At 38.7% G+C, this 21,267-nt stretch overlaps 1 pseudogene; it reads left to right on the top strand.

Annotated features, from left to right (window-relative positions):
- The first annotated feature begins 460 nt into the window (after positions 1–460).
- LOC137712202 (aladin-like) lies at positions 461–19,864 on the top strand (annotated as a pseudogene).
- The last annotated feature ends 1,403 nt before the right edge of the window (positions 19,865–21,267 follow it).

Below are 21,267 nucleotides of genomic sequence, written 5' to 3'. Positions count from 1 at the left end.
TGAAAGTGCATTTGATGAAAATATTTTTGGGTTCTAAATAACACTTGAAGTGTTTTCCAAGATTCACTTGCATTTTTACTAAATATCGGTTCTCAAAACACTCTCATGAACAGTGCTTTTATTTATTATAAAAGCACTTCTAATCAACCCTAATTCGGTTATAACTTCTGTGTAAGATTAAATCAAATCGAAGTACGCCCAACTATTGAAGAGAATTTTTAGTGTGCCAAAAATACAGTCTACACTTAATCATACCGGACCGGGTTTACGCTACAGTAAAAAATTTCTCCAACTACACAAGGTGGATTGAGCTGAAGGGCAGATGCCTGTACAGGATTAAATTGTAAAAACCGCCTACGCGCCGAAGATTTTGTATTTAGATAAAGAGGGAAAAGGGTAGAATATTCCGGCACCACCGCGAAGCAAACCCTACCTCTACTGCTCATCTCCAGCTCCAGGAATGCCTTCCTTTCCTCATCCCAGTTCTGTCACCATTTGCGAAATCAATCACGACCTCAGTCAATACCATCTCTCTCTCTCTCTCTCTCTCTAGACACACACACACACACATGTAGTTTTACACATACTGATATTGATTTGTAAGTATCTGCAGTCACTGCTGAGAGCCTCTCGGACGATGTAGCCAAGGACACTTATGGAAAGATTATTGTCAATAATCCTTCAAAGTCTGTCCATATGTATCTAATTGATTAATGTTGGGTGAGTCGTATACATTGGCCATTGATGTCACATTGGAGTTTCTGGGTTTGTAGGGAATGGTATTCAGCCCAGTTCCGCTTCAATCAGATCAGCTGGTGCGGCCACCGAGTCCTGACCAGGACCCCCAGCAAGTTGTAATGATAGGAGCATATTCATGCGACTTAATTAGCTTGTTCTCGTGCATTTATGTTGTGTTTCCTTAGCTATTTTAGTGTTTAAAGTCACTTTTGTGTATTTTCAGATTATAAGGCCAAAGTATGCAAGAAGATGCAAATTGGAGTCTTTAGGAGCAAAAGAGGAATGAATGAGTTGAAGACTTGAAGAAACGATGAATTCCTACTCCAACGATGAATTCCTACTCAAACGAGGATTCCTACTTGATAGGAGCATATTCATGCAACTTAAATGGCTTGTTCTCGTGCATTTACGTTATGTTTCTTTAGTTATTTTAGTCCTTTATGCTTCTTTTGTGTGTTTTCAGGTTCTAAGGGCTTAAGGAGCAAAGAAGTGCATTTTGGAGCCTTTTGGAGCATTTTTGGGCTAAGGATGGATAGCTTATGTTTGGAGCCAAGGTGTTGGACGAAATTGAGGCACTTTAGGACACAAAACAATGGCCCTAGCCCAATTACATAACCTTGCCGTGGCTTATCCCTTCTCCCCTTCCCTTGGCCGTGAAAAACACCTTCATTTCCACCATTCCAATCACTTTGTGCCGTGCCTTACTCCCCATCCACCATTCCAGAAATTCAACCATTCCATCCATTCATATACATTTCATACCATCACACATCCATTCCTCCATACAAATACCAACCCAAAACCTATCCTTAGACCTTGTGCCGCAACAAAGAGGAAGAGAAGAGGGCCTAAACGTTCATACAATTCAAGTTTGAGTTGTTGGAATGTTTAGGTGTTTCTTTTCCTTTGATTTCAATGTTTAATTTCAATTCTCTTTGTTTTGTACGTATGAGGAACTAAAACCCCCCTTGGCTAGGGGGGGATTCGAAATATATGTTTATGCTTGCAATATGATTTGATTACTTCTAATTGCGTTTCATAAGTTGTGAATTCAATTTGTTTAACTGTTTGATTGATAACTTATTTATGTATGTTTATTGAGAGTGCACGCTTAATTTTCATGCATGAATATGACGCTAGAATATAAGTGAGTTTCACCTAATCGTTACAAACTTATATTCACAAGTAGTAAAAGTTGATGAGCTCAATTGCGTTAAGTAAATTCTTGGCATAAGTTTCATGCAGTTCATAGTAACGAGTGCTTCGTCAATGCTTATGGTTTTCAAAGAACTTAATGATTCTTGCTTGTATCTCTATTATGCAGTTCATATAGGGAACTTGTGGGGAATGCTTTGGGTTGTCATATGCAATCATCCAATTCAATAACGTTAGGAAAATCTGAGGGTTAATTAGTGCAATTCACGGTTAATCTGGGGCGTTGAGAATTCATGGTTTACTGAAAAGCAATTGGAAATCGTTTTATATGCAAGTATAACATGTATGGAGATGAAACCCTTAGTTAGCCTTCATTCCATTCATTAAATCCAAATTCATTTTACAATCTGCTTAGTTTATTAACTAGTTTTGTTATTTCAATTTTCGTCAAATCAAAACCCCCATTTACTTTCTTGTTCTTTAGTGCTTAAAATTTGTTTAGTTTATGTTTTAAAGTGTTTTGAATCAAGCCATAATCTTAAATTCGTCCAAAATTGGGTTTAAGGTCAGAAACTGCCTAGTTAGTGTTTTTAGGCAGTTTTGAGTCTTTTGAACTTGTTTTGAGTCTTTTGGTTTGTCTTAGTGTTTTAAAGTTTAGTTTTGCATTCTTTGAGTCTAGTATAGTGTTTTATATTGTGTTTTTACATTTTTGAGTCAAATCCAAGTGATTAACAATCCCTCCTAATCCCCGGTCCAGAACGATCCCTACTTACATACTTACTACAATTGATAAAAAGAGGGTTTAATTTGTGTGCGTATAAATCCCGCATCACTACTCAAACAAGGTTTCCTACTTGAAGTAGGAAAGTTAACCCTAGGTTTCCCGTTTTGGTAACCTTTCCTAATCTGAAACGTCCGTATTTTCTAGCCACTTTGAAGGCCTTGTAGGCACTTTAGGACACAAAACAAAGGCCCTAGGCCACTTTAAACCCTTTGTCATGCCTTAACCCTAACTCCCTTCCCTTGCCGTGCAAAGGGGGGCATTTTTGTCCCCTTTTATGCATCTAAACCCTAACCCTTTTTCCTTGCAGCCACTCTCCCTTTTATACGCACACAAATTAAACCCTCTTTTTGTCAAATTGTAGTAAGTATGTAAGTAGGAATCGTTCTGGACCGGGGATTAGGAGGGATTGTTAATCACTTGGATTTGACTCAAAAACGTAAAAACACAATATAAAACACTAAACTAGACTCAAAGAATGCAAAACTAAACTTTAAAACACTAAGACAAACCAAAAGACTCAAAACAAGTTCGAAACACTTAAAACTGCCTAAAAACACTAACTAGGCAGTTTCTGACCTTAAACCCAATTTTGGACGAATTTAAGATTATGGCTTGATTCAAAACACTTTAAAACATAAACTAAACAGATTCTAAGCACTAAAGAACAAGAAAGTAAAGGGGGGTTTTGATTTGACGAAAATTGAAATAACGAAACAAGTTAATAAACTAGACAGAATGTAAATATGAATTTGTGATAGAATTGAATGGATGGATGCTAGCCAAGGGGTTCATCTCCACACATGTTATACTTGCATATAAAAAGATTTCCAATTGCTTTTCAATAAACCATGAATTCTCAACGCCCCAGATTAACTGTGAATTGCACTAATTAACCCTCAGATTTTCCTAACGTTATTGAATTGGATGATTGCATACGACAACCCAAAGCATTCCCCACAAGTTCCCTATATGAACTGCATAATAGAGATACAAGCAAGAATCATTAAGTTCTTTGAAAACCATAAGCATTGACGAAGCACTCGTTACTATGAACTGCATGAAACTTATGCCAAGAATTTACTTAACGCGATTGAGATCATCAACCTTTACTACTTGTGAATATAAGTTCATAACTATTAGGTGAAACTCACTTATATTCTAGCGTCATATTCATGCATGAAAATTAAGCGTGCACTCTCAATAAACATACATAAATAAGTTATCAATCAAACAGTTAAACAAATTGAATTCACAACTTATGAAACGTAATTAGAAGTAATCAAATTATATAGCAAGCATAAACATATATTTCGAATCCCCCCCTAGCCAAGGGGGGTTTTAGTTCCTCATACGTACAAAACAAAGAGAATTGAAATTAAACATTGAAATCAAAGGAAAAGAAACACCTAAACATTCCAACAACTCAAACTTGAATTGTATGAACGTTTAGGCCCTCTTCTCTTCCTCTTTGTTGTTGCACAAGGTCTAAGGTGAGTTTTGGGGATTATGGATGATGTAGAATGATAGGTTTTGTGTATGAATGGATGGGGAATGGATGAATTTCTGAATGGATTTATGGGGAAGGCACGGCACAAGGGGGTTTGTCTGAATGGTGTGTGTATGAATGGATGAATTTCTGAATTTATGAATCCCCCTCTTGTGGCTGCATTGGATGTTTATTTATAGGTGGATGAATGATTAAAAGAGGGAATATGACAGCTAGGTTGTTGGTGGAAAGCTGGAAATGGGATGGGAGTGCATGTGGGTGGAAATGCATGTGGGAATGCATGTGCAAAACAGCTAGGAAAAGTTGTGGAAATCTGGAAATGGGATGGGAGTGTGCACGGCAGAGATGGGAATGAATGATTGAATGTGCATGGCTGGAATGAATGTGTTTGCATGTGAATTAAAGCTAGGGTGAATGATGATAAATGCATGTGGATTAAAGTAGGGAATATGGAAGTGAATGTGCTAAAATGATGAATAGGAAAGCTGGAATTTCAAGGGGGAGCCACGGGAATGAATTTGTGTTAGGTGATGGGTGCATGTGTTGGCTGTTTTATTTGTTGGGAAAGCATGTGAATCAAAGCTAGAGTGAATGATGATGAATGCATGTGGATTAAAGAGTGAATGGTGGCTGCAATAATGAAATGGAATGCTGGAAATGCAAAGGGGAAATGCACGACTAAGGATTGTTTGATGGATGTGAAAAGGTATGTGAGATATGGCTGAGATTTAGGTGAAAAAGGAATGTGTTTGAATGCTTTAGAATAGGAAAGAAAGCCCTCCCTTGCACGGCAAGGAAGGGAAACATCAAGGGGATACACGGCATGGCTTAAGGTTGCAAGTTTTGTGACCTAGAATAGGTAGGAACCTTCTTTGACTAAGATTCCTCATTTGATTAGGAATCCTCTTCAATTTCGTCCATTCTTTTTGCTCCAAACGTAAGCTATCCATTCCAAGCCCAATTTTGCTCTAAAATGCTCCAAAATTCACCTTTTTGCTTCCTTAGCCATATGAACCTAGAAACACACGAAAATGGCATAAAGGACTAAAATAACTAAAGAAACACAACGTAAATGCACGAGAACAAGTCAATTAAGTCGCATAAATATGCTCCTATCATAAAGATTCTGACCTTGTGTTCTTTTTCTTGTTTTAGGTACTAGTGTATGACTCGGAGTTCTCAACCGATTCGTGAGCATATCTTGGACTTTGACAGCAATTTTGAGAGGACTTTGAGACGGAAGAGAAAGCAACACGAACCAAATCCACAAAGCCCGGAACCTGACCTCGAAGAACAAGTCCTAGAAGAGGATGAGGAACCCACGGCAAGGATCTTTGAAGAACCATAAGTCATGGCCGTGGACAACCGGACACTCAAGGAGTTTTCGGCTTCGCGATTGGATAATGCCGCACCTTTGTGTATCCAATATCCCCCACCTGCTGAAGGGAAAACCGAGGAGTTCGAGTTGAAGTCAAGCTTGCTCCACCATATTCCAAAATACCATGGGTTGGCCATGGAGGATCCGAACAAGCATCTGAAGGAATTCGAGGTGGTGTGTTCAAGCATGACTCCCGTCAACGTCGATGGAAGCATATTGAAGATGAAGGCTTTTCCATTCTCTTTGATGGACAAAGCCAAAGATTGGTTGTACGAGTTAATTCCCGGAACCGTCACATCATGGGAGAGCATGAAGAGGGCATTTCTGGAGAAGTTTTTCCCAACTTCTCGAATCATTCTTTTGCGCAAAAGGATAAGTGGAATTCAACAAGATGAAGGTGAGTCTTTTCCTACGTATTATGAACGTTTTAAATCTCTTGTTGCTTCTTGTCCACAACATCAGATGAAGGAGGAGTTACTTCTGCAATACTTCTACGAGGGGCTCCTACCAATCGAACGTCAAATGCTCGATGCCTCGGCGGGTGGAGCATTGGTGGACAAAACACCCATGGCGGCCAAGGTTTTGATTGCTAACCGAGCGTTGAACGCTCAACAATACGAAGGAGTAGGTCAAAGAGGACCCCCACGGTAGCAAGTACATGAGGTAAGTTCCACACCCGACATTCATTCACAATTAGCTAATCTTACTTCCATTGTGTCTCAGATGGCCGAAGGAATGAGGATGCAAGGACCAATTGTATGCGGGGTGTGTTCTATCCAAGGAAATGCTTCTAAGAAGTGCCCACAACTCATTGAAAATGGTGGATGGGAGAGCGCAAATGCAATTGGATTTCAAGGCCAAAACCAACCGAGGAACGATTCGTATTCTAACACCTATAATCCAGGTTGGAGAGACCACCCAAACTTCAAATGGAGGGAGCCCCAACAACCACCACAACAAGGAGGCTTTAGGTAACAACCCCCGGGGTTCTACAACAAGCCATACGCACCCACACAAGCACCTCCACAATCTGCCCAAACAAGTTCAGGTAACACTTTAGACAATGATACACTTCTTAAGTTACTTACTAATTTGTCTCAAGGGCAAGAAAACCAAGCCAAAGCTATGCAAAACCAAGATAAGAGGGTGGAGCAATTGGAGAAACAAATTGGGCAGATTGCAGATTTTGTAGGAAAGTTTCGCGACCAAGGACAACTTCCTAGTTCTACCATTCTAAACCCCAAGGGAGGCTTCGAAAGTGCAAAGGCCATACTCTTGAGAAGTGGAAAAGAAGTCGGGACAGGTCCTACATCATCACCAACAGGTCCTAACGAGGATGAAAAACTAAGAATCGAAGAGGAGGACTCAAGACAACCCACGGCAAAGGTGGAAACACCTTTGCCGCAAGCTTCATATGACCCTAAACCATCCAATCTGTCCAATAAAGGTAAGAATGTGTCAAATTCAGTTCCTACTAATGTTTTTCCTTCGAATGTTCCTTTTCCTAGTAGGTTCATGCAAACAAAGAAGGAGGAAGCTGAAAAGGACATCCTTGAGACATTTCGGAAAGTTCAAGTTAGTATACCCCTTTTGGATGCAATCAAGCAAGTCCCGAGGTACGCCAAGTTTTTAAAGGAGCTTTGCACCACTAGGAAGAGGATGTCGACCAAGGAAGTGGTAAAGGTAGGTGAAAATGTCTCCGCCATCTTGCAACGCAAACTACCCCCCAAATGCAAAGATCCGGGTAGTTTTACCATTCCTTGTGTGATAGGTAATACTCGTTTTGAATCTGCCATGTTAGACCTAGGTGCCTCTATAAATGTCATGCCATATTCAATTTATGCATCTATGAACTTAGGAGTATTGAAAAATGATGGTGTAATCATACAATTGGCCGATAGATATTATGCCTATCCAAAGGGAGTTTTGGAAGATGTGTTAGTGCAGGTAAATCATTTAATCTTTCCGGCGGACTTCTATGTGCTCGAGATGGATGAATCTGACCATGCTCCTTCGTTGCCAATCCTCCTTGGACAGCCATTCATGAAGACGGCTCGAACGAAGATTGATGTGTTTAATGGAACTTTGTCCATGGAATTTGATGGGGAAGTTGTTAATTTTAGTCTTTCTGATTCCATTAAGTATCCTAGTGAGGATCATTCATGTTTCTCCATTGATACAGTTGACTCATTGGCGCAGGGATACTTTGAAGATTTGAACGCCGATGCACTAGAAAATGTCATTACACGAAGCATGGAACTCAAAACCAAGGGAGGGGAGCTTTTGATAACCCACGGCACACACACTCCAGTGCATGCCGTGCCTCCTAGTGTGGAATGCCTTGAGTTGGTTGCCGCCCTGGAGTCACTGCCTAGGCACGAGGGTAAGTTTTCTAACTTTGAGTCAATTCCCATTTCGACTAATAAGTTGCTTCCATCCATAGTTCAGGCACCTCTCCTTGATCTCAAACCATTACCAAGCCATTTCAAGTACATTTTCTTGGGGGAAGAGGAGACCTTACTGGCCATTATTTCTTCATCACTCACGGCACAAGAAGAAGAGAAACTAGTGCGTGTTTTGAAGGAGTTCAAATCTGCCCTAGGTTGGACTTTGGCCGATATCAAAGGTATTAGTCCCGTCACATGTATGCATCACATATTTCTTGAGGAAAGGACCAAACCAACTAGAGAGGCTCAACGCCATCTCAACCCTCCGATGATGGAAGTAGTGAAGAAGGAGATAATCAAACTCCTTGATTGTGGAGTGATTTACCCCATCTCCGATAGCCGTTGGGTTTCACCTATCCAATGTGTTCCCAAGAAATCTGGAATGACGGTTGTGGAGAATGCGGAGAACGAGCTTGTGCCCACTCGAATCCAAACCGGTTGGCGCGTATGCACTGATTATAGGAAGATAAACGCCACCACGAGGAATGACCACTTTCCATTGCCGTTCCCAGATCAAATGCTTGAGAGGTTAGCGGGTCATTCACTTTATTGTTTTCTTGATGGATATTCTGGTTATAATCAAATTGTTATTGCCCCGGATGATCAAGAAAAGACTACTTTTACATGCCCCTTTGGTACATTTGCTTATCGTCGCATGCCATTTGGTTTATGTAATGCACCTGCCACATTTCAAAGATGCATGATGAGCATATTTTCAGATTATGTTGAGAAAATTATTGAGGTTTTTATGGATGATTTCAGCGTTTTTGGTAATTCATTTGATGGTTGTTTGAATAATCTTAGTTTGATTTTAAAACGATGCATTGAAACTAACCTTGTGTTAAATTGGGAGAAATGCCACTTTATGGTTAAACAAGGTATTGTTTTAGGTCATATCATATCTGAAAAAGGAATTGAAGTAGATAAGTCTAAAATAGATCTTGTACGCTACTTACCCTCTCCTACTTCGGTGAGAGAGGTTCGTTCTTTTCTTGGTCATGCAGGATTCTATCGACGATTTATCAAGGACTTTTCCAAGATTGCACAACCATTATGCCGTCTCCTTCAAAAGGAAGTCTCTTTCGAGTTCAATGATGCATGCTCCACGGCATTCAAGCATTTTAAGAAGTCTCTCACTTCGGCTCCCATTATCACACCTCCGGATTGGAGCCTTCCATTCGAGTTGATGTGCGATGCTTCGGACTATGCAATTGGTGCTGTTTTGGGGCAGCGAAAGAACAAACAACCTCATGTTATTTATTATGCATCTAGGACACTAAATGATGCTCAATTAAATTACTCAACCACTGAAAAAGAATTACTTGCAGTTGTATTTACATTAGATAAGTTCCGATCCTACTTACTTGGTACTAAAGTTATTATTTTTACTGATCATGCAACTCTCAAGTATTTGCTCACGAAAAAGGAGGCCAAGTCTAGACTAATTCGATTGATGTTGCTTCTACAAGAGTTTGACATTGAGATTCGGGATAAGAAGGGCGTGGAGAACGTGGTGGCTGACCACCTAAGTCGAATGGTGCATAAGGAAGCATTGCCAATTTCTGAAACCTTCCCCAATGAACAATTAATGTCTATCTAGGTAAGTGAGCCTTGGTATGCAGATTTGGTGAACTTTTTGGTGTCTAAACATATCCCTAGCACACTTAATAGGAATCAACGTGATAAGCTTAAAAAGGATGCTAGGTTTTATGTTTGGGATGACCCATACCTCTGGAAATTTTGTCCCGTTCAGATTGTACGACGTTGTGTGAATGAATCTGAGTTTCAATCTATTTTAACATTCTGTCATTCATATGCATGTGGGGGACATTTTGGCACCCAACGCACTGCCCTTAAAGTCTTAGAATGTGGGTTTTATTGGCCAACCATTTTTAGGGATGCTAGGACATTTTGCCTTACATGTGATTGTTGTCAACGAATGGGTAATATAAGTGTTAAGGATCAAATGCCACAAAACCCTATACTTTCTGTTGAAATATTTGATGTGTGGGGAATTGATTTTATGGGTCCTTTTCCTTCATCACATGGTTTTCTCTATATCTTGTTGGCGGTGGATTATGTTTCCAAATGGGTGGAAGCAAAAGCCACCCGTACTAACAATTCCAAAGTGGTTGCAGATTTTGTGAAGTCTAACATTTTTGCTAGGTTCGGAATGCCTCGAGTCCTTATAAGTGATGGAGGTTCACATTTTTGTAATCGCACAATCGAGGCACTACTCAAGAAGTACAACGTTACACATAGGGTTTCGACACTCTATCATCCTCAAACAAGCGGGCAAGCCGAGGTGTCAAATCGGGAGGTAAAACAGATTCTTGAGAAGACGGTTGGGCCAACAAGAAAAGATTGGAGCTTGAGGTTAAAGGATGCATTGTGGGCTTATAGGACCGCCTACAAAACACCCATAGGAATGTCCCCCTTTCGGCTTGTTTATGGCAAACCATGTCACTTACCTGTGGAGTTGGAGCACAAGGCTCATTGGGCCGTGAGGAAGTTCAACATGGATGTAGATGAGGCGGGAATTCATCGTAAGCTTCAATTGAATGAACTTGAGGAGATACGGAATGAAGCTTACGAGAATGCCCGCATTTACAAGGAAAAGACAAAGGCCTTTCATGACAAGATGATTCGCACCAAGTCCTTCTCTGTTGGACAGAAAGTGTTGTTATTTAATTCTCGTCTTCGTCTATTTCCGGGTAAGTTACGTTCACGTTGGATTGGACCCTTTGTTATTACTAATGTTTTTCCTCATGGTGCAGTCCAAGTTCGTAGTTTCAAAACAGGTCAAGAGTTCAAGGTGAATGGGCATCGATTGAAGCCTTACTACGAGAGCTTTGTAGAACATGATGTGGAGGAGACCACCCACTATGCCGTGGGTTCCCATGAAGGATGATCAATGTGGCATCGTCCGGCTGCAAGACGTAAAAGAAAGCGCTTCGTGGGAGGCAACCCATGCAATCACCAAGGAGAGGATGGCATTTACACTCCATAACCAGATTTGCGTCCCTAACCTCTTCTCTTTGTTATTTACATTCTGCCATGTTTAGGGTGTTTAGTTGCTGTTTGTGTGTTTACTTTTGTTTGGTGTGATTTTAAGCTTGAAACATTGAGGACAATGTTTGATTTAAGTGTGGGGGGGTAACTAATGTTGTTGATGCAAATTCGTGGGATTTTATCACCCATAACTTCCAATGTTGTTCCTTGCTATTTTTAAGTGTTTTTAAGCCATTTTAGAGTGTTTTAGTGTGTGTTGACTTAAAAATCCGAAAATCCCATAAAAATTTGAAAAATTGTTTTGAAAAACCCAAAAAGAGTTGTTTTTGTGTGCTTGTTTGTGTCGTAGGGTACCTTCCAACACAATGATGAGGATTTGGTTTTTAATTGCATGATGGTTAAAGAAAGTTACAAACATGGATGGACGTTTGATATACTCTTTGGTTTATGCTTGTTGGTAGTTATAGTTTACAAATTCACATGCAATCACAAAGGAAAATTAGTTTTTGTAACATGCTTGAAGGAATGAACTCAAACTAACGCTACATCCCTGTGAGCCTTGAGCCTAAACGTTTATTTGGAGAGTAATAATATGTGCATCATTGTTTTCTAAAGTCGTTGCATGATCTCATTATTCTTTGCTTGGTTACTACTTAGAAGGCGTTTCATCACTTAGTTCCAAATGCTAGAACTCATGCCCATTTCATTCAAAGCATGTTATTGATTTGCATAACACATATTCAAGATGAAGTTGTGTAGTGACCACCATAAAAACCAAATAGTCATGTGCCCTTCACTCATTTTGTGTTTAAGTTTAACCCCATTGAACCGTGTTAGCCATGTTCTTTGTTAACCCATATCATCCTCACCTAGCCTAGATTAGGACCATCCGTACCCTTGTTCTTGAAGCATAGTAAGCATGAATGAATTCCTTTTGATTAATGTGTTGCAGAAAATAAGTGTGGGGGAAGGATTATTGATGTGAGTTATGTGCCATAGGCACGGCTAGAAGAAGAAAAAAAAAAGTTGTGAAACAAAAGAAAAAAAAAAGAAAAGAAGTGAAAAGAGTTCCAAAGTATTGTGTGTTGAAGTAAGGGCCCAAAACAATGAATATGGCCCTAAGTTTTGTGTGACTTCCCCTTGGGTGTTCAAAGTTGATTTTTGTGTTCTAATGGGAATTCTAAGTGTCTAATTCATTACTTTGCTCACTATTGCTTAAGGAACTTTTGTTTATCCCTATCTTTCCTTGTTAGCCAATACCCCAAGCCCCGTTACAACCCTTGACTTCTATCTTGAGTGTTGTGCATTTCAATTTGTGGAGTTTGAATTTGGTATGAGCATATGGTGTCACTGGTTCTCGCATCTAAGTAGTAGCATCCCATTCATGAGATCATATCTAAACATGTTTAATTACTCCAGAAATTGCGTTCTTTGTTATAACATATGTGAGTACTAGTCTTTCATGTTTATATCAATCTTCTCACATATAACTAGTGTAGGGTGTGTAGTCAGAAAATCTGAGTGAAAATTGAGTGCATAACTAGTGAGGAATTGAGGGAATTCTCTAAGGCATGTTACTACATTCAAAATGTGTTTTAATTGATTAAATGCGAACTAGTGAATAGTGACTATGATTAAGTATGTGCTCGAGGGGAAGGAGGACTAAAAGCTATGTGAGTAATGATCTTTGACATGTCATGTTTCATTGGAAATCCCTGAGGCAAACGTTGGAAGGTTTAGGTTATGTTTTGTTTGTTTTGTTTCGTCTTGTTTATTTTAGTTGTTTTGTTTTGCTCGAGGACTAGCAAAAGTTAAGTGTGGGGGAATTTGATAGGAGCATATTCATGCGACTTAATTAGCTTGTTCTCGTGCATTTATGTTGTGTTTCCTTAGCTATTTTAGTGTTTAAAGTCACTTTTGTGTATTTTCAGATTATAAGGCCAAAGTATGCAAGAAGATGCAAATTGGAGTCTTTTGGAGCAAAAGAGGAATGAATGAGTTGAAGACTTGAAGAAACGATGAATTCCTACTCCAACGATGAATTCCTACTCAAACGAGGATTCCTACTCAAACAAGGTTTCCTACTTGAAGTAGGAAAGTTAACCCTAGGTTTCCCGTTTTGGTAACCTTTCCTAATCTGAAACGTCCGTATTTTCTAGCCACTTTGAAGGCCTTGTAGGCACTTTAGGACACAAAACAAAGGCCCTAGGCCACTTTAAACCCTTTGCCGTGCCTTAACCCTAACTCCCTTCCCTTGCCGTGCAAGGGGGGGGCATTTTTGCCCCCTTTTATGCATCTAAACCTTAACCCTTTTTCCTTGCAGCCACTCTCCCTTTTATTTCTGAAACTTAAACCTATTTCCCTTTCAAATAAACCCTAGCCGCACCTTGCTCTTTTATTTCTGATTTAAACCTATTTCTCTCCCAAACAAAACCCTAGCCGCACCCTAGATTGATTATTATTCAAATATCATTCAGTCACCACAAAACCCTAATATTCACTCTAAGCCGTAGCCTCCATCACCCTTTATTCCACCCTAGTCTCTCTTCATTCATTCATTATTCATTCTCTCACATTCAGCCACATAGACCCCCTTATGCTATTCAGAAACCTATTGCCGCAACACCCTAGCCTCCATTCTCAACCTCCATAAACCTCCAATACACATCTGCCACAACCCTACCACCATAATCAACCATCCTCCATCCCTCTAAACAAGAAAACACCATCCAAAACCCCCTAAACCATCTCTGTCGCAGCAAGGAGAAGAAGAAAGAGGAGCTTAAACGCGCAGAAATTTAAGTGGATTCGTTGGGCGTTCTAGGTGTAATCAATCTTTTGTTCTTTATGTTTAATTTCAATTTTGTTTCTCTTTCTGTGAACATGAGAGGCTAAATCCCTAGTTAGCTAGGGGGTGATTCGAAACTATGTTTATGCTTGCAATATGAATTGATTACCTTTGGTTGGAATTTCATGAGTTTTGGATTCAATTCATTTAACTGCTTGATTGATGACTTATTTGTGTATGTTTAACCTAAGCCGCAGCCACCCATTCATCTTCTCCCTTTGCCGCAGCCTCCTCCATCAATTCCAGCCACTTCCCAACCTTGCCGCAGCCACTCCCTCCATTCCAGCCACCATCCACACCTTCATACACCTTCCACAACCCCTTGCCGCACCACCAAATCCCCATAAACCCATCTACAACCCAGAAATCATCCCAAATCATCTAAAAACCCTCTCTGCCGCAGCAAGAAGAAATGAGCAAGAGGACTTTAAAACGTGCAGAAATTCAAGTGGATTCCTTGGGCGTTTTAGGTGTAATCAATCTTTTGTTCTTTATGTTTAAATTCAATTTTGTTTCTCTTTTTGTGAACATGAAAGGCTAAATCCCTAGTTAGCTAGGGGGTGATTCGAAACCATTTTTATGCTTGCAATATGAATTGATTACCTTTGGTTGGAATTTCATGAGTTTTGGATTCAATTCGTTTAACTGCTTGCTTGATAACTTATTTATGTATGTTTATTGAGAGTGCACGCTTAGTTTTCATGCATGAATATGACGCTAGAATATAAGTGAGTTTCACCTAATAGTTACGAACTTATATTCACAAGTAGTGGAGGTTGCTTATAAACAATCGCGTTAAATGAATTCTTGGCACTAGTTTCATGCTCATCATAGTAACGAATGCCTCGTCAACACTTATAGTTTTCATGTTGCTTAATGATCTTTGATTGTATCTTTATTGTGCTTTTCACGTAAAGGACTTTTGGAGAATGTTTTGAATTGTGTATGCGCTATCCCATCCAATTCATTAACTTAAGGAGAACTTGAAGGTTAATTTAAGCGGACCTAATTAGCCCAGGGTGTTGAGTTTCATAATTCATCGAAAGACCAACTGAAAATCATCTTGTATGCAAGTGTGACATGTGTGGAGAAGAACCTTCTAGCTAGCATTCCATCCATATTTTCATCAAAGTCATCTTCATAATCTGTTTTAATTACAATCTGTGCATTTTATTTAATTTCGTCAAAAACTAAATCCCCCTTTACTTTAGTGTCCAATTTAGTTAGAAAGTATCTTAGTTTGTGTTTCTAAGTGTTTTGATTCAAGTTATTACCCAAATTCGTCCAAATTAGTGAAAGTGCTCAAAACTGCCCAGAAAGTGTTTTTAAGGCAGTTTTGAGTGTTTTGGGGCTGTTTTGAGTCTTTTGGTTTGTTTTAGTGTTTTATTGTTTAGTTTTGCATTCTTTGAGTCTAGTTTAGTGTTTTAACCTTTGTTTTACGTTTTTGAGTCAGTTTTCAAGTGATTTAGCAATCCCTCCTAATCCCCGGTCTAGAACGATCCCTACTTGTATCTTTACTACAATCGTCAAAAGAGGGTTTTAATTTGTGTGCTTATATATTTCGCATCATGTAACAACTCCAACAAAGGGAATTCTACAAAATTTGCAGGGGATTCTTAACCTCACACCTCTCTTCCGTCCTAATCATGTATGTAATATTTTCTTTACAATTACTAAATGCCCAATTTGCATTAATGGTTGTTGAATTAGTGTCTGTTCCTTTTGGGTGAGTGATTACCGTGGGAATTGTGTTAGGCGTTAACTAAGAGTACACATATCATCTTGAACATGAGAATTATTGGGCAAGACTAACAAATAATCTGAGTGTAGTAGCAATAATGCTCACCCATTTGTAGGATGGCTCATCTGCTGCTGTTACATTGCATCCAATATTCTTTAAAGTGGAATTTCTTTTTGTGCCGCTGCCTATGTGTTCACTGGTGTCAAGACATGTCCCTCAAAATTCATTGAATGCAGATGTGACCATTGAATTACAAGTTGACTCTAATTCTCCAGAAACGGGATAAGTAAATGTTGAAATTCCTTGTCCTAACAGTATCATAAATTTGTAGAGTTAGGGCCACAACTACCAATACAGTATGTTATTGGTATTAGAAAGCTTGTAGCATGGGCCAAAGACATGACTTTAACCCTTGATTAGCTCTGCTAGCTAAACTTCTTCTTAGTATGTCTTAGATAGCAATAAGCTTCATATGAGAGACAACGGTTGGATGAGCTGGAGTTAGCCGGCTAGGTTATTAGAGAAGGTGGAAGATGTTCATTTGATTCAGTCAAGAGCAGATAATAGCTGGTGGAAACTAGACGGGTCAGGATTGTTCACTTGCAAATCCCATAGCTCCTTGTGCAACAATGGAACTGTGCAACATTTTCCACCCTATTCTCAGATTTGGAAATTGGTAGGGTCAACAGCTGTGATCAAGTTCAAAAGCGAAGACCTTTTATTTGATTTCTCCTCAGTGGTGCAGTTTGTGTAAGTCAGAGGAGAGTGTTAATCATGTTTTTCTCCATTGTTCTTACTCGATACAACTTTGGTGGAAATTGTTCAAGGAAGTTAGAGCCAGTTGGGTTATTCCAAAGGGATGTTTTGAGCTTCTAACCACCAAGTTTGAGGCTTTAGGAAAGGGGAAGAAAGCTAAAGCTTCGTGGGGCTGTTTGGTGTTGCCAGTTCTTTTGGAACATTTGGTTGGAGCATAATTTTTTAGGATTATAGGGGAGTGGAAGTAGAGGGACTATGGGGTAGGATTATTCTCGTTCTCATATATAGTCATGGATATGTGGTAGCAGCCGTAAAATGAATTTGGTTCATTTTAGCTACTAGTAAAGTAGTACTACTTGAAAGGTCTTACCTTCTATTATTTTAATAAAATTCTATCGTTTCTTCTAAAAAAAAAAAAAAATGGAGACAACAGTTATGAAGCAAGTTCATGATGACTTGTAAATGATAAAGTGGTGAAAGGCTTCTTAAACATCCTTACTGAACTTGCAGGTAAGCTTATTACCAGAAGTTGATCTTAAAGGAGTGAGCTGGCACCAACATAAACTTGTTGTAGCGCTTATATCTGGCCCAAATCAAGTTATAGTTTGGGATTTCGGTAAGATGCTTAACTAGTTACTGGTTTCAATTATTTAAGTTCTTTCTCTGCTAATTTTGTTGCCTTGCCAATTCAATTTGTACTTTAACAGAAGGGAAGGAGCCATGCATTTTGGCCAATGAGTCCCAAAGAGAGGTCAAAGTACTTGAATGGAGGCCAAACGGTGGGAGACAACTTGCTGTAGCATGCAAGCACGTACCTTAATTTTGCTGCTCAAGATCTATTTCTACATTTATTTATTTTGATAGGCTATAAGTTGTAAAGCTGAATTTCTCTCACTGCATGTGCTAGATTTCGCTCACTGCATGTCCTTGACGTGTACTTACATATTTGGCATCTGGTTCTCATGAGAGCTCATCATTTACCATATGGGATGTTTCTCAAGGTATTCATATATCACTCGCTTTGGTTGCTACTAACCTTCATTATGGGTTCTGTTTTGAATGCTCACCTTACAACATGTTCTCCAGCTTTCTAAATGACTTTGTTGGCTATTACATGAAATTGTTATGTGTGCTTTTCTGTATTATTTAATGTTTCAGTAATCAGCTTTAGCACGTTAGTTCCTACATTACCACAACCATATTAGAATTATTAATGATAAATACTCCTTTGACCTTCCTCCATCTATGTCTGTTTATTGGATTGAAACTTCAATCAAGTATTCATGTTAAAGTGGTGCAACTATGGTGCATGGCTTTAGTTGTAACCCATGGAAAGACATTTCCCACAGGCATGCTCCTTTCTTAAGCTGCTTTCAGTTTGTTGTGGGAAACAGAGGAAGAAATAAGTTTTGGGAAGATGCGTGGGTAGGGAAAAGTTCTCTGAATGTTTTTTCCTCAGTCTTTACAATGTGTATTAAAGCCATTTATAGCATCCTCGACTGTTCTAGTGGTTTGAGGAACTGGAATTTCGGTTTAAGGAGAAAGTTGAATGAGGCCTAGGTGGAAGAGTCATCTTCTTTGTTGGGTGGTCCTGAAAATGTTGCCATTCACTCTCAAGGATTGATTTAAGAAAGTGGCGTCTAGATTCCCAGTAAGTCTTGTTTCAACTACCTTTGTAATTCAGGCTCAGCGCCTTCGTTTCACCCCTAAGGTTTGATCTGGAAATCTAGAGCTGTTTCCTGGGTGATGATTCTGTCTTGGCTTGTGTCTCACGTTAAGGTGAATACTTGCCACGTGGTCCAAAGAAGAAGGCCAAATTCTTGTTTGTCCCCAGTTGGTGTGTTATGTGTAAGAAGAATATGGAATTGGTTGATCATACTTTCTAGCATTGCCCCTTGACATTGTATGTGGCATAAGCTGTTCAGGGAGATGCAAATAAGTTGGGTCATCCCAAGTGGTTGGTTTTCCTTTCTCTGTGAAATCCTAAGTTGTTTTGGGAGGTAAGAAAGCCAAAATCATATGGGGCTGTTTGATTTTTGCTTATGATTTGGGTGGTTTGATGGAGAGAAATATAAGGGTCTTAGAAGATTAGGTTGGCTTAGGTGCTAAGGAGCTTTAAAGAAAAAGTTCGGTTTTTGGTCCGTGCTTTGGGCCTCTATATCCAAAGAGTTCCGGGGTTGATCTTTCTCAGCTATCTGTTTGTTTCTGCACCGGGATAGTCTTTTTGTTCCATTGTTTCTCTGCTGGCTTTTCTTTTTGTCCAGGCCCTTTAAGGGAAAGGATCCTCATTTTCTGACTAGTTATGGGACTCACTTCACATCGAATTTCAACGATCCGAACCGTCTATTTTGTAAATATCGATTCATAGATCATCCTTGCAAAAATTCATTTCAATCCGAAATCATTTGCCTATTTATCATCACAATGAAATTTCAATGTTTCTAAGAACATAGTGTTCGTCAATTTCTTTGAACTCAATTAGATGCCTCAAATATTTCCAATTTGGCTAATATTTTGCAAAGATATCTTTAAGGTGCAACTTGAAAAATAGACGGTTTGGTAATCCCTATTTTTTGATAAAAAAAGGGATTTCTTCCCTTAAAGACTGCGACACACGCACACACATATATATATACATATTATGTGTATATTACACACATTCATGTTAAAACATGCATGTCACTGTAAAGTGACACATTGTAGCTAGTTTATTGATTTTGTTTTTCTTTCAAACTAACTTGATCTGATCTACGTTTTGCTCAACTTAAACCTCAAGTATTTGTGACTTAATCATAGTTGCACATACTGATGGAGAACTGACATTGGTTAGTAAACTGGTAATGAATCCTTTTCAATAAATTGTTTGATAGATACTCAGAAAATTGGGCAAAAACAATGAAAAGGCAAAGACTTCATTTGATACTGCTTTTAACAGCTGGCATGTGCTTTTCTTTTACTTTTCTTTTAAAAAAGAAATGAATTATTTCGGTATCTTGCCTAGGTTCTTTTTCTTGTGCTTTTGCTGTGTTTTTGGTACTTTTACAAAACATTACAGGAAGTACTTTCTAAAAGCTGCTTGTACTTGAGCAGACTAGCATTATTGATATTGAGTGAATATATGCGGATCTGTCCCAGCGCCTCATCCCCGAAACCATTCTATCCGTGATCCGGTATCTATTATTTTTGAGATGGTTTTATTTCTTGAAGCAGAAAAAGTAAACTCTTATTTTGAAACTTATGATTTCATTTGCTTAACTGTTTTCTCAGGGCTTGGTACTCCTATTAGAGGAGGACTAGGCGGCATATCAATGCTGAAGTGGTCGCCAACTGGGGATTACTTTTTTTCAGCAAAATTGTACTGTCATGATTTGATTATTTGCACATTCATTTTCATAATCTTGGTTGAAAATGGGACCAGTTTAGGATGAGTAAGATGATCCTTCTGTTCTTTTCAGTGATGGAACATTTTTTGTCTTTATTTTTTATTTTCTAAATTGATGACCCTTACATACTGCTTTGAAAACATTTTGATGATTGAGGTGTCAGCCTATGGGCCATTATTCTGTATTTTCTTTGCTCTGTTTTTTTGTCCACGTTGTGTTGCATAGAAATATTAAAGCGGCCACTTCAAATTCCTTGCAAGAGTTTTGAAGTTTAGTACTATGTTGGTCTAAACATTTTACACCTCTCTCTCTCTCTCTCTCTCTCTCTCTCTCTCTCACTCACTCTCATATGACTAATTATTCACTCATGAAGCTCATTTAATGGCAGCAAAAAGTACTATAATGGTTGAAGTTTTATTTTTTTATTTATATTTATCCTCATTGTGTCTTGTTATACTAGGGAGCATCATGGGATCCTGATGGGCATATGATACTTCTCGCTTTCTCTAAATCTTCAACATTGGTTTCCATTCACTTTGCTTCAAAGCCTCCATCACTTTGTATGCAACCTTACATAAAAGCTATGTTTTAGTTATTGACATCTAGTACCTTTTTATCTCTATTTATTGTCTTGCATAATAAGTTAAGGTTCTCCTATTTCTAGTGGAAACTAGAAATAGAAATCTCGGAAAGAAAGTAAAACTGTGGATATAGAAGATGAAATTTGAGAAAAAGCTTAGCAACAATAGTTTACTGCTTTGGAGGAAGTTTTTGATATTAAGCTGATATCTACTTGACTTGAGTTAGTACTCGGTATCGTCTAGTGTTATTAAGATATGCAAAGATTGAATATCGCACTTGTCATTATGATCTATGATTATGAAAAGGAAAACTTCAGAAAGGGAGAACAATATATTTATTGTATTGCAAAAGGAATGGAATTCAAGAGCTTTTAAAAAAATATAGAATCAAATCTCCATGAAAATCTGCTGTAGAATTCAACCCCTAAATTAAGCTAATAAGCAATTACAAGTCTGTTAACTTGAGAAATCAGGAGGTTAAATCAAGTAATTTAGTTATAATTTCATGCAGTAATGACACTTCTGAAGTATAAGTATAGAACTTGACACTGGTGCAAGTAGAATAAAAGTCTTTTGATATGCCTTAATGAAGACGTCAGCTAAATATTTTTCAGTGGGGATAATTGAGTCAAAACCTTTTCTGATGCCACTTTAGTGTGTAGGCAGTTGTGATGTTCTCTTTGTTGGAGAACCTGCACAATCTGCACCGTGATATCCCTCAATACGAAGATTTCTTTATTTCAAAAGAATTAAAATTCTCTGAATACATTTCCTTGCTTGGTGTGAGCAGTGTACCCCTTCAGCGCTAATACTGACTGTTATCTTTAAAAGAAGCATTTTCATGTACAGACTCTGTTCTTTTTGACAGATTGGTAATGTGATGGTTGTCAAGGGGAAATAGAACTTGTGAAATTCGATTTTGAAACAAATGTCAATA

Source organism: Pyrus communis, chromosome 13, assembly GCF_963583255.1.
Source record: "Pyrus communis chromosome 13, drPyrComm1.1, whole genome shotgun sequence".
NCBI classification, from domain to species: Eukaryota; Viridiplantae; Streptophyta; class Magnoliopsida; order Rosales; family Rosaceae; genus Pyrus; species Pyrus communis.
Note: the sequence above shows the minus strand (reverse complement) of the source record. Positions and strands in the feature narration are given on the sequence as shown.